General features: G+C 34.7%; 1 protein-coding gene across 2 annotated transcripts in view; it reads right to left on the bottom strand.

The window, feature by feature from the left end:
- Positions 1–14,681, bottom strand: part of Bmap-A (apterous A) — a 133,935-nt gene that overhangs the window by 18,378 nt on the left and 100,876 nt on the right. The gene's annotated exons all lie outside the window — the stretch shown is intronic.

Below are 14,681 nucleotides of genomic sequence, written 5' to 3'. Positions count from 1 at the left end.
TTTTAAGGAGTGATTTTAAAAGCATTAGCAGTGATCGAATGTAAATAAATTGGTTATTGCTTTCAAATGTATAAATAGTGAATTCGCTTTGCCAATTCGCGTTTATTTTTTTATCTACAACAAAATAAATCATACAACGTGAACAAAAAACACACTAAGAGGGCCCTCGTAGAGACATTCATTGATAATATCCGATATCTGAAATATAAAATGCGATATTTTTATTCAATGAATATCTATTTTAGCATTTTGCAACGATAAACTTAAGCATCCTTTTCACACAGTAAGTCAACGACTTATAAGCCAAAGTCGAATAGCGCAGTTTCGTTTTTACATTAAATCAATGGTATTCTACAAAGTCAACCGCGATGTACAGTTTTCTTTTTTATTCTATTTTCTATATTTTGTGTTCTTTTTATATCTTTACCCATCAAGCTGTAATAAAATCGCAACTTCATTATATCTTTTAAACTTCAAAACAAACATTTTATGATTATAAACCAAGTCAAGTCCCATTCGATGTCATTTGGGGCCAAAATAAAAGACAAACATAAATATCGTGCATTAATACCCAAATAGTGACAGAATGAACGTTTAAATTCAAATAAAATGAATTATAACGCCCCGTTTGAGTTTTATATCGATACTAGCTTTTGCCCGCGACTCCGTCCGCGTGGAATAGGCATAACTCTAAATTTTACCCCTTACTTCATTTACGTAGAAAGTGTAAATATTTTTAAATTATAGAATGTTAAGGAGTTATTTAAACCCCTATTTTGAAACATTCTTTATTGGTGCTCCACTTGTATTGGTATTACCGTGATGTTATATAGCCTTCCTAAGTAAATGGGATATCTAGCACTGAAAGAATTCAGTGTCAGTCAGAATCAAATCGGACCAGTGGTTCCTTAGATTAGCGCGTTCAAACAAACTCTTCAGCTTAGAGTAGATTGGTAGCTGCTAATGTGTAACTATCAGTAATATAAATCTCTTTCTGTAGCATTCTAGAAGGAAAATTCTTTATAATTATAAAACTATATAATCGACTGAATGCTGAAAGTATTAACAGTAACTATTCAGATGCCTAATATAAAACCTGTTCACAATTCAATATTCAATTAAACCGATATCAATGTTCTTTCGATGATAATAAAAAACATGTACACAAGTAATTAAGTTAATTGTTATTATTATTTGAAACGACTGCGAAACACAATAAAGATAAGACGATGTGTGTTTTACTAAATGTATTCTACGCTTAATTACATATTGTGAATTTTTATTTATTAGTACAGAAAAATATATCTGTTAATATTCTAATATATTTAATCTAATATTTTCTTTTCTGTTCTGTTCGTGATTGTGACTGTATTTTCTTCAATTAAACTTCATTCTAAATAAATAGATAAGTTAGTATTTACTTACAATTTTATGTGGAGCTTACGTAGGATACCAAACTTTTATGTAACGAATTGTTAATAACGTATTTTACTAAATTCTGTTGATCGACTTTCCAATGATTTATTTATGAATACAATAAGGATTACGTTTGTTTCTCATGGTCGCGGCCATATTATGTTCAGAACAGTAATAATAATAATAATAATATGTGATCATTCTTAAAATCATTGTAATCTAACTATATATAAACGTCGATGTATGTTTGTTTGTATGCTTCCTGTAGACTTCGGAACGATTTCGATGAAAATTTCAGGAAACCCTTAGATTGGCCTAGCGAATGTGCCTATTAGTTTCGTAGCTATCAGATCAAATTCAAATCAAAGAGCAAAGCCGGGCGGTTTTTTTTCTCCTACCAATGCTGATAGCCTTGATAGGCTATTTCAGATTCGCCTTAACGTGTAGGTGAGCTCACGGGGCTCAAGCCGGAGTGTTGCTAACACTGGCCCTAGCAAGAGCAGTACTTCGCAGAATCTACCGGTGGTAGATCGGAAACGCGACCCACTGAGAAGATCCGGCGAGAAACTCGATGGGCTGTGTCTGTGGGTTAAGTCGCTCGATTAGTAAGAAGTAAGGATTAACTTAAGTAATTAGTAAAACAATAACGAAAATTGTTCCTCAAAACGAGCACTTTAGTTTACATAATATGTGAACAAACAAAAAAAAAGAAACGTCTAGAACGCACCAACCAACCAACCAGCTGCGTATTTTTCCGTATTGCGAATGTATTAGTCGTAAAGTCATTGTTTCCGTTACGGAACGTAGCCGTGACGTATCCGTTTCGGGTACGGCGGGCTGCCGCGACTCGAGCCGTTTAACGACCAATAAACGGAGAACTCCGTAAACATTCTGTTTTCAAAATTCATATTCGCTGAGAGAATTTCGGTTCCATGGAGACGACGAACGTTCGCATTAAAATTAACTTTTTCTTATTTAACACTAACCATACCAACACCTACTGGTACCTATTTCTCCCATAGCGGGTAGATAACGGTATACGACAAGTATTACTCAAAATAAAAAAGGGTGCGTGTACTTATGTACGCGCGTAAGAAGTAATACTTAATTATTATTTTTTTTTTTTTTTAATATTAACTAATTAATAATTAATATTTTGTATAAATTATATTAAATAATAATTTTGCCATTTATATTACTAAAAAATGAATGCTAATAACACTTTTTTTTACGAGTGTACATGCACGAAAGTTCATCTACGGCTATATTCAGACTCGCCAAGTTACGTCGCGTCGGTCGTATTGTAATGAGCGATTTAGTGGGCAACTTCATTCTGTTAATTTTGTGTCACGGTGCGCGCGCATCGTAAAATTTCAGTCTCATCAATTTTTCATAACGCGCCTAAAGAAGTATAACTTCAAAAATAAAAAGAGTGTAATGACATGTACATTAATTGGTAAGGAAATGCCATGAAGTCAAATGTGCAAAAGTAATAAGATGATATGTGCATTTTCAATGCTAAAGTTCAAAATGGGTCATTTGATCCATTATGAATGTTTAGTGTTAAGCGTAGTTCTAAAAGAATGGAATTCTAATTTTAATCATAGCTACTTAGTACTTGGTGTTATGTATTTGAACCCGCCTTGAAGGAGCACACAGATCGTACAGACCTAAAGTTTCGTTAAGAGACTAAAAATGTAATTAAGTAGATCGTTGTGCGACAATATCTAGTTATTTAAATGCAATATTGTTTTCAAGAAAAAAAAATTACTAGAGTCCGTGCTTATCAAATGAGATAATGGTAGCCTACATTATTTCCCATGTTATATTATTTTGAAAATCATGTTCCTACTGAATTTCATTAAAATTGGTTCAATGATTTGAGCTTAAAAACATAACCGACGTACCTATACCATACATTCGCAATAACAACCCTATTATTACTTTTTAAATTTTTTATTATCTAATAAGTATAAAAAGAAATGTCTCAAAAATTCTAAATGATGATACCTTTTTTACAACAACCGTTTCTAGTAAAAGAAAGCACATAATATTTTCTAAATCGTTTCCTACATTAAGTGCCTAGTTTCGGAGATGTCCCTGACAAACAAACAGACCGAAAATAAATCTAAAAAGCGTTCTTCAATTGCTCCATTATTATTTGCATTAATTTTCTTCCAACGTAACCTACGCTTAAACCTGCATCTAATGTTTTGGTTAAGCGTAATCACCGAGACATTAATTCTGGGATCGAATACGTAATAACAAATAAAAATATGTTTAAAAAAAAAATTTGCTCGAGTGACCGCATTCGTTTCTGTCGTACTGTAACCGAGCCAGAACAATTAGCCGGGCCGTAATTACACAGGATCCGTTGGCCGGCTCACCTAATGGCCACCGAGGCGGATTCGCGTAAAATCCTGCGTGTTTTGGTACGAAATGCAATCAACGTTAATTATGATCGCTTGAAATAAATCTCGATGTTGAAGTTCGGGATTAGATCGCATTACGGAATGTTTAATGTAACGCGGCCTTATTAATAAGCGTGCTGTAAAACAGGAATACCGGAACTAATAGCCGCAGTGGGGCAGACGTTTTCGCTAACTGAGACCACGAATCGGCAAGCGGAATTAGTAACACTAATCTGCTTGTGGGAAGAATGATTTGAAGAGACCGACGGGCTACTGAACCTAATTAATTCTAAAGCCAGGACTCTAATTCTAACGGTAGTGGTGGGACAGTGGCATACTTTGGAGAAGACAAGAAATACCGAGACACGATTTATAATCATTGAAGAAGAAAAGAATTTACGAAGCGGTTTTTTTTTTTAAAAAACAAACTAGATAATGACGTTGGAGTGTGATTTGGCTGCTTTTAATGATTCTGTATATACTACAAAGAAAGGCTTCCTTTTTGAAACACGAACAAATCATAATTCTCAAGATGTATTTCACTATACGACTTCAATGGACTTTTGACACTAATTACAGGATCTCTTGTACCGCCAGGTGTAGCTTGGCTGCCCATCAATGAGAAGAAATAAAAACTAGATGTACACAGATGGCACTCACCAATTAAACTGTGTGCTTGTTATTGTATGAATAATTATTAAAACTAAAGATAATTCAAGATAAAAGATAAAGAAAGACAAAAATAAAAGATTCAGATCCAAAGAGTTCTAAAATATGCTCGTCTCATATTTTTCCAATCTTTAATCTCAGAATCTATAATTGCACTCTCTCAATGCAGAAAAAAAACTCTCAAATAAAAACAGTCTTTAACATTTTTCTTTGCCAAACGTAATTGTCGGTTTCTGTTCAAACATCATCGCGTGTGGTGATGTCCTTCGAAATGAACAAATTTTCAAGAAGCCGTTTAAGTCGAATGATACCTTGGGAGATCGAAAACGAGATATAGTCCGTTTTGTCCGTAAGACCGTTCTGAATAACATAAGATTTTAAGTCAACGACAATTATGCGGATAAGTATTCGTTATTTTGAAATTACACGTTGCCAATTAGAAGCATACTTTAAATGTCGCGATTTGCTTGAACTTTAGCTATCAACCGAGTGTATACGTGAGGGGCTTATGGCGACAACCCTCTCTGTTTTTCTAAATTGCATTCGTTATAACAACAGATCAAGTACCAAGATTTTATGTGTTTTACGATATTAAAGAAATGTATTTCTGGTACATACACGATTTGCATAAAGTACACAACTTTAACAATGTTATTTTTGAATATGTCAAACCTCGTGCGTGCAATTAGCTTAAAAATGGTACCTAAAAAGGATCTGGTGGATCTATTACTGGTGGTAGGACCTCTTGTGAGTCCGCGCGGGTGGGTACCACCACCCTGCCTATTTCTGCCGTGAAGCAGTAATGCGTTTCGGTTTGAAGGGCGGGGCAGCCGTTATAACTATACTGAGACCTTAGAACTTATATCTTAAGGTGGGTGGCGCATTTACGTCGCATATGTCTATGGGCTCCAGTAACCACTTAACACCAGGTGGGCTGTGAGCTCGTCCAACAATCTAAGCAAAAAAAAAACTGATGTTAATAATATATTTCAAAATTATTATATTTCGCCACTCCGTCTCCATTTTAGCCTTAAGTTTGATGTCAAATTCCGTGCGCGCATGGTACCAAAAAAGCTAATTTTTTGTTATTACTAATTTACATGTAGAGGTAATGTAAACAGACAAGTTTCCAATTATTCCATTAATACAACATTTTATTATAATATTATTATTGTTTGCGGTTGAAATTCTAACAATTTGTATGTAAAAAGCATGCGTGTATTTGAGTTATTTTACCTGCTTTAGTGGACTCATGCCGTGTTAATTTTTAATGGAATAACAGGATATCCGGTTCAAAGTGCATCACCGTAATTAACTATTATGTAGTATTTATAGTATTTTACCTAAAATCTAAATTGAAGTTCATGGCAGGGCCCTGAAACCGCGATACTTTAAGACAAATATTTATGGAAACTAGTGACATCTTGTAACGGATGCCCTTAAACTTATTTATTGTTAAAGTTAAGGCATTTATTTATTGTATAACTGAAACAGAAAATAAAAAAATCATACGAGTCTCTATTTGTTATAGACAAATTAATTAAATTTTATCAATTTGTGGTTTTAGAAAATTTACAAAATACATTATTAAAAATAAAATATACGATAGGTAATATGTTACTGCCATCTACAGGAGCAATGAGAAACTAATCGAAGCAAAGCCATCTAGTGACCGACGCCCATAAACATTTTTGTTGAGTGCTTGATTTTCTGTATCTATAACTAGTTTATGTGTATTATCTATGGTTCACGGTACTTTAACAGTTCAAACGTGACGAAATTCCCATATACGCTTTCAACTGCTCGAATCTTCTAAGGCGTAAATTTTTGAAAAAAGGCCGATAGAAGTCTATACCCATAATCTAAACCCTAATGGACGCAAGTGCTTCACCCTTGTTCTATCTCCTTGAGGTTGAAACTTCCAAAAATCATTCCTCGGTGCTTGCAAAATCAAATTTACGATTATGCTCTGCCAGTTGTGATTCAGTCAGTCCAGACAAGTAATTTTATATATAAGATTAGAAAAGGGAATTGGTTTTTTTTTTTGTAAAAGCTTTAATATGACAAAACGAACAAACATTTATTAGTCAACAAAACAACACAAATGTTTACAAATTATGATCAGCAAACCAATAAAATGTAATTTGGATGCGCGGTGCTCCCTGACTCTACACTAATATTTTTATAGAACTAACGTAACTAATATTGTAAGCTTTAAGTTATTCGACCAATAACCTTTGTCACCTCTGTATTCAACAAAATAAAGCTATTTCAGCGGCGATCGCGTCGACTATTGAAGTCTTGATGGAGCATTATTTGTTCGCCGTGATGTATTCAAACGCCTCAGACGAATCAGCTAAATAAACTAGACTTTTAGAACAATGCTGTGACGCCTCTAATAACTCCCGAAGCTGTATGATACCGGGACGCGGGGAAGGTCAAGTTATAGCGGACATCGTAACAGAGCTGCGGGCGTTCGTGCCTCGCAGAACCGATAACAACACGGTGGTGAAATGAACGAAAATATATATTTCTACATCCAATATTTAGTTTTACGAACTTAAAATTATTTTCGTATTTTCAATTTTATTGCTTATTTAAAATTAACAATAAAAAAAACCATCGTTATTATTGTACCTACGGTTTTTATTAAGTCGAACGAATTTTGCAAGTTTTTATTACTCGTATTATTGGGTTAAAGTGAAAAATTAAATTAATTGGACGATCGCAGCTTATTACAACGGTATTATTTTACGTGATGATATTGTTAAGTAGTGGATGTGGTTATTTTTTGGTTATACTTGACGGGTAATGGGCATACGGCTAATCTGATTTAAAGCGGTTATAATAGACATTTCAACTCGAATGCCGTCCTCGCACCTCAAGGTACATATACATAATATATAAATGTCTATATAATTATAAATAGTTAAAGACCAGTTTGTACCTTTGGCTCCTTCAGTTTTCTTCTTTGCTTAGCAGCAATGAACGGAGCAATTAAAAACACACGACATTTTTTTTCCAGCCTGACATAAAAAAGTATTAATATCAAATGTTAAAATGTAATGTAGAAAAAAATTAATGTAAATCTTGAGTCATCGGGCATTGAGGCAAATTACCACTATACAAACACTGGTTTCTGTAAGAGTTTATAAATCAGCTTACAGAAACAGAATTTATAAAAATGCTTAATTACTGGTGATCTTTTTTTTATTGCCCTTGTAAGCAGACGAGCATACGAGCATGTGAGTGGTTATCGTCGCCCATGAACTTCAGCAATGCCAGGGGCAGAGCCAAGCCGCTGCCTACTGTTTAATACTCTCCACAAGCCTCGTTTGAAGAAGGAAATGTCATAGCGCTCGGGAAACACCGTAGAGGGGAGCTCATTCCATAGCCGGATGGTACGTGGCAAAAAAGACCTCTGGAAACGCACTGTGGATGACCGCAGTGGTTCCAGGAAGTATGGATGAATTCTACTCCGGTGGTGGGCGGTGCGATGGTAAAAACGAGATGACGGTATCATCTCGAACAATTCCTCAGAGCACTCACACTCACCCACACACACATACTGTAACACTTTGCCGAGAGACCTAACTCTTTAAACTTAGATTACAAAAATTTTGAGACGGTGATATCAAAGGAGCAGCGGATTTCACACTACGATTCCGTTGACCTCCAGGCCTGCGCCTAACAAGCCTGGTCAGCATGCAAAAAATGATAAAAATTGTCAAAAAAAAAACATTATTTAAATGCAAATTTTAATTAGCGGCCTTTTTCACTTAATGTAAACTTGAGAATGAAAACAATACAACCATGTGACTACGTTTACAAGATTCAAAGCTCCCACTAGTTGTACGAAAGTGCTATAAAAAAAAAACCAAAACAACAAAAGCAAATTATCATAATTATTCTCGGACCGCTTCCATCGTAAACCAGTTACGTACATTAATTTACTGTTTTCGAATTCATAATGTTTGTTCTTAATATGTATTAACATTTCACTTGACAATGATCGGAGCCAGTATAAATTACTTGCAGCATCAAAACTCGTCTAGAGATGTTCCGATGTTCCGGTGCAACGCGAGTTTATCGATAAATAACATCAAGGCACAAAACGTCGCGTCCGCTAAAAGAAGACATTATTAATAGATTGATACATAAAATGTACGGAGATAACGCTCGGAGTTGAATAAAAAAAACATTGAAAAAAAAACCACCGGTCGGTTATAAAAAGATCATTGTGATCTCATAAATCCTACGCACCATTCATGTTCTGAGGTGGGCAAAAAAACCAAGTGATTTCGTAAATGATAACGCTTCGTCCGGCGTCCGGTTTTTATGTTCGGTATTATTATGAACTTAAAGTGTGACAATGCGAAAGGGGACGATGATGCACGGAAAATAACTAAACGTCAGCACGTCGGGTAAGTACGATTAAAAAATTGTATGCTATAAAAATTTTTGTCGGTCCCATGTGTCGTATCGGATGCCGGAGCAACGGGGGGTGCTACCGTGGCACTAAGTCAGACGCAGGGAGACCGGTGCAGACGATCGGACGCTCATTTTTCAAATGTTATTACTACTTAAAATGGTAAAGTTATACGGCGTCGATAGATATCAAACGGACATTCAGATGACGATGGAGTATAAAAGAAAATGAAGATAAAAAAAAACGGTTTTATTACTTAGTGAAGTTTGTTTGTCTTAAATTGAAAATTGTTTTATTCGATGTTGCATTTGTTCCGCGTTTCTAAATATATGCTTTAAGTTATATAGAGTTTGTACATAATATTTATTTTTTCGGTATCGTCATTAATTTCTCCTTTATTTTGCTTTTATTATTGTTGTTAATATTAACGCGCCTCGTTTCTTATTTTTATAATTAAATAAAAAATGAACTTAACATACTGAATGGGATACGCGTGTAGGTCTATGATATAATAAAAAAAATACCAGCTACTTTTTTTTTCTTTTTCCCTTTTAATTTAAAATTTAAATTTTATTCACATAGTTTATTATGAATATTCATTCATCATTCAACGTTTCCTCTCAACACGCATTAATATAAAATATTACGGTCACAAGCGAAAATATCAAAATCTCTAATTTTATACTATTTTAACGGCCGTCTGGTGTAGTGGTAAGTGACATGGTCACTACACAAGGGGGTTGCGGGTTCGAATCCCGCCAAGGGAAGATATTTGTATGATAAATATAAATGTCTTTTCCAGGGTTATGGATGTATATTAAATATATGTATGTGTATAATAAAAATCTTACATTTATTTCCGTTATCTGGTACCTGTAACACAAGTTCTTTACGAACTTATCACGGGACCAGTTAACGTGGCGTGATTGTTAGTAAATATTTATTTATATTTATTTATTTATTTATTTATACTAAATATTTACAATGATTAGCATACGTTACTGAGTAAGTCGATCGCAAAATAATATTAAAACAGAAATGAGACAAGTTTTCTCATTATATATTTGAAATACCGACTGAGGCTCTTTCTTGGTTCATTGTGGTAGATAGCGATAGCGTGAGGTAGTACCTTGTTGAATTGAGATTCTTCTATAGTTTAGAAGAATGTGGGATCATTTCCTCAAAAAAAAAAAGTTGTATACTGTCAAAGAATAACTTATCGATAAAGCGTTAACGTTACGTCACTAAGTTCAAGGCACCCCATGGGTCAAACAAAACTTTTATGAGCAACAACGCAGTAATGTACATTATTTTATATGTGGCGTATATTGATAAAATTGTCAGGGCTTTTAAGGTATAAAAAAATAAACAGAAAAAAAACACGATTCGAAATTTCTCGACCGACAAACGTAAGCATGAGAACGCCTGCTCAACGTCATCACAATTATATTTGCTACTTTTGTTCGTAAAAAATAGCAAAATGTGTTTATTTAATTTATTCCGATTGTTCGTGAATAAAATAAAATAGTTTTTTTTTTGCGTCGATGAACTTTATATTGAAAACCTTAAGCCGCATTGAATAGAGATCAGAACTGAAATGATTCATTCCATGTATTTTGTTACTGGCAAAGAAGCAGACGACTTGAGGTTTCAACTGACGAATAATATCTCTTTGAACTTGAATCCGTGAAAACTAAAATATCAGTTTTACAAATCGTTTGAAATATAAATATTTTCATATTACTTGTAAATACATAAATGAATGAATTACAAGAATCGCACACATCGTATCACCTTTTATTTTGTTCGGGCAGAGAAAAAAAGGAATTCATTATAAAGTACATACTTAAATAAATAGTGAAAATGGTTTCCGAACACTTATGATGACGAATATGAATTACTAGCACTAAGAGCTGTTAGCTTGCTTATTCTGATCCCATCTATCACTGCCGTCACGCTCTCATCCGATGCACTTTAAAAGGCAAAATCCATCCAGTAACCGCTTAATCCTGGGTGGACCTTGAAGTATCCATATAAGTTCACTAGCTTTTGCCCGCTACTTCGTCTGCATGGAATAAATAGTTAATGCTTTATTTTAGAACAACTTTGCTTAGCATAAGAAACGTTATAGTGAGCCAACCTTAACATATAGACTTATGCTGTCGCAGACTTTTTTTAGATCTTTTAAAGGGGAACAATTCTGTCATATATTATTTTAGCGAAACTTGAAACCGTTTCTGCATTGCACGCAGCGGAAGCTCCCAAAAGGTAAAAATAACCCCGATTTTGAAACATTCTTTATTGGTGCTCCGCTTGTATTGGTCTTAACGTGATGTTATATAGCCTATAATAGCCTTCCTCAATAAATGGGTTATCTAACACGAAGAATTTTTCAAATCGGACCAGTAGTTCCTGAGATTAACGCGTTCAAACAAACAAACTCTTCAGCTTTATAATTTAATATTAGTATAGATTTAAAACGAAAAACCTATCAAGAATAGTTTGAAAGTTTTGAAACCAATAAAGATTTGATGTAGTTCTCGATATATAAATACATATTGTATAGTGAATTAATTGAACTAGTGATCCCGCAGTAATCGAAATTCGACTATAATTAATTGGAATTGTAATTTTTAACACTATTATGATTGTATTTTATATTTCTATAATCCCAAATTTCGCCAAGACTACAGTAAAAAATATTAACAAAGACAAACAATATTTAATCTATTCTCAATTTGACAACAGACGTCAAGAACAAAAGTTTGACAATAAATAGTATGCATGTGTGTGTGCGCCAATTACATGGTATGTAGTTTGTGTAATGTTTTCTTTATTGATTTAATGTATCTTTTATGCATTATTTAAAAAAAAATATTAGCATTGTGCACTTCTTCTCTATATTCTCTATAAGTGTGGAAAATTTCATACTCCTCCGTAAGCGCGATTTTCGTAAAAAGCGATACAAAGTTTTTGCTTCACGTATTATAATATATAGATGTATAATAATATTTTGTTGAGTGTTAGTATCCTTTAGGTAGGCGTGCGTCAGCAGTCGTACAGCTAATGTGATATCCGTGTAGGCTCGTTTTGTACGGGCCGCTATCTGAGCCGAGACATCTGTATCGGTGGCAGCCCGGCCCAATGGCTTTATATCCAAACCTTATTTATTGCTTCGACTCCTATCGAATTAAGAAATTCAGAATGAGAACTTTTAGTTTTTTTTTTTCTTCTTTTTTATATCTTGCGTTTAGTTCACGAGATTCCTGTTGGCTGTGTTTTACTGGCCCCGATTAGGGCTCGCGTATGGAACATATTGGTCTAATTGCGTAAATCTTTATCGCGCTAGTAATTATTTTCAAAAAATCTCCTCTGTATATGCCGAATATTCGGAGTTTCTCTACCGAAAACGATTTTTTTCCCTACCTAATCGTTGGTAGCCTAGAGACTGTTCCAACTTCGCGCAGACCGGTAGGTGAGCTCACGGGCTCAACCTGAGAGAATTTCTAACATTAGCCCTAGCAGAGCAGTGCTTTGCTGAATCTACTACCGGATCGGAATCGCGACCCACTGAGAAAATCCGACGAGAAACTCAGTGAGTTGTATCTTACCGAGAAAGAGTCAAAAAGAGTGGCGATACCAAATGAACTGTCAATTCAGCTGCCCGTAAACTACATTAATAACCGATCATAAAACAATTACATTTTCAAATACTAAATATTTATAAGCGGGCCTTATTGTGGAATTCCTAACTTCCTAAATTCGTAAATCTATGTAGGTATAATTGCAAGAAACATCAAATGTGTGTGTCCAATGGGAGAGGATGTTAGCAGTGGTTACTAGGTTAGTATTGATAGGACCTCTTGTGAGTCCGTGCGGGTAGGTACCACCACCCTGCCTATTTCTGCCGTGAAGCAGTAATGCGTTTCGGTTTGAAGGGTAGGGCAGCCGTTGTAACTATACTTGAGTACAGAACTTATATCTCATATATCTCAAGGTGGGTGGCGCATTTACGTTGTAGATGTCTATGGGCTCTCCAGTAACCACTTAACACCAGGTGGGCTGTGAGCTCGTCCATCCATCTAAGCAATAAAAAAAAAGTATTTCGGAAATTCGATGGATATTCCTCTGCAAAAGATAAATAAAATTAAACATCGCACCAAAAATCTTTTTTTAATACTATTGAGCCTATTCCCAATATTAGACCCAAATAATGGTAGTGATAAGTACTGTTATTTTATTGGCCCTATGTGACACGTGTGCAAGCTTTCAAATTAATAGGACGTCTTGAAGTTGGTGTAAATGAGCTTTAAAGATTCCGTTAAGTAAACAAATGATACAGGTTAAGCTAAAAAAAGCATATCAAAAAGGCCTGTCGAAAAATAGTAAGTACATATTATTTACATTTTGTGTACCGGAAAAAACAATTATGCGAATAAAGTTAACGAGCCGTGGTAATGTTAAGAAAAAAAATAAAAAAAAACAAGGAAACCTGTCGGAATTGTTTATGTCAAAACATTAAGATAACTCTTACAATTAAATAAAAATTTTATAAATTCATTTTTTACTTATTTTTCCTACGTATCAGTTTCGTGAATAATTTAAAGACTTATTTTTTTTTTTCGATTTATACGACACGATATTGTTGCTGGTTCTTTTTCACGGCTTCTGCTTAGAAGACACGTTGCGAAATACACGTTCTAATTTATGATTAACTAGGTTTTGCCCGCGACTCCGATCACGTGGAATAGTTACTTTGAATTATAGAATTTTAAGGAACTATTTAAACCCCTATTTTCGAAACATTCTTTATTGGTGGATCCACTTGTATTGGCCTTACTGTGATAGCCTTTCACAATAAATGTGCTATCTAACACTGAAATAAATTTTCAAATCGAACCAGTAGTTCCTGAGATTAGCGCGTTCAAACAAACAAACTCTTCAGTATAATAATATTAGTACAGATTTGTTTTTTTTTAATTTGTTTTTTTTATTGCCCTTCTAGGCAAACGGGCATACGGCCCACCTGATGGTGAGTGGTTACCGTCGCCCATGGACTTCATCAATGCCAGGGGCAGAGCCAAGCCGCTGCCTACCGTCAATTATAATTATAATATTAAATATATAAATGGCATAAGATGTAGATGTCTTTTCATTCTATAATTAGTTATCTCAAAATTAACATTTTTATATTAACAATATTCGGCAACGTAATCGTCTAAAATATCCATGAGATTTTGTTTCTATATACCTAGTCAGGTCATAAATTCTGTCACATGTTTAATGTAAAATAATTCAAAGAAGTTTATTCATTATGTAACCATGCATATACCAAATTGAACTTAACAAAACATAGATTCTTATGACACTAAAGTTTATTCAAAATGACCTCCGCGATTTTAAATACAGGCCTTCAATCTGCGCGGCCAGTCGTCTATCGCAGCACGAACGAGGTCCATGTCAATATCGGCGGCTGCCTTAATCAAGGATGTCTTGAGTGACTCCAAATTGGGATGAGGCTTTGAGCACGCCTTTTCCTCCAAGTGTTGCCATATCTTGTAATCTAACGGATTCAAATCTGGACTGGAGGAGGGCCAGTCTTCGTGCCGGATGAAGTCGATTTCACGCGCCGCCAGCCAGTCTTGTGTGCTCTTCGCTCTATGAGCTGGCGCCGAATCTTGTTGGAATACCCAGTGCCTGTTATTGAACATGGTATGAGAAACAGATTCCACAAGGTTCGTCAGGACTGTATTTTG

The sequence above is a fragment of the Bombyx mandarina genome, chromosome 01 (genome assembly GCF_030267445.1).
Source record: "Bombyx mandarina strain Sakado chromosome 01, ASM3026744v2".
NCBI classification, from domain to species: Eukaryota; Metazoa; Arthropoda; class Insecta; order Lepidoptera; family Bombycidae; genus Bombyx; species Bombyx mandarina.
The sequence above is the reverse complement of the archived record's forward strand: the minus strand, read 5'-3'. Positions and strand labels throughout refer to the sequence as shown.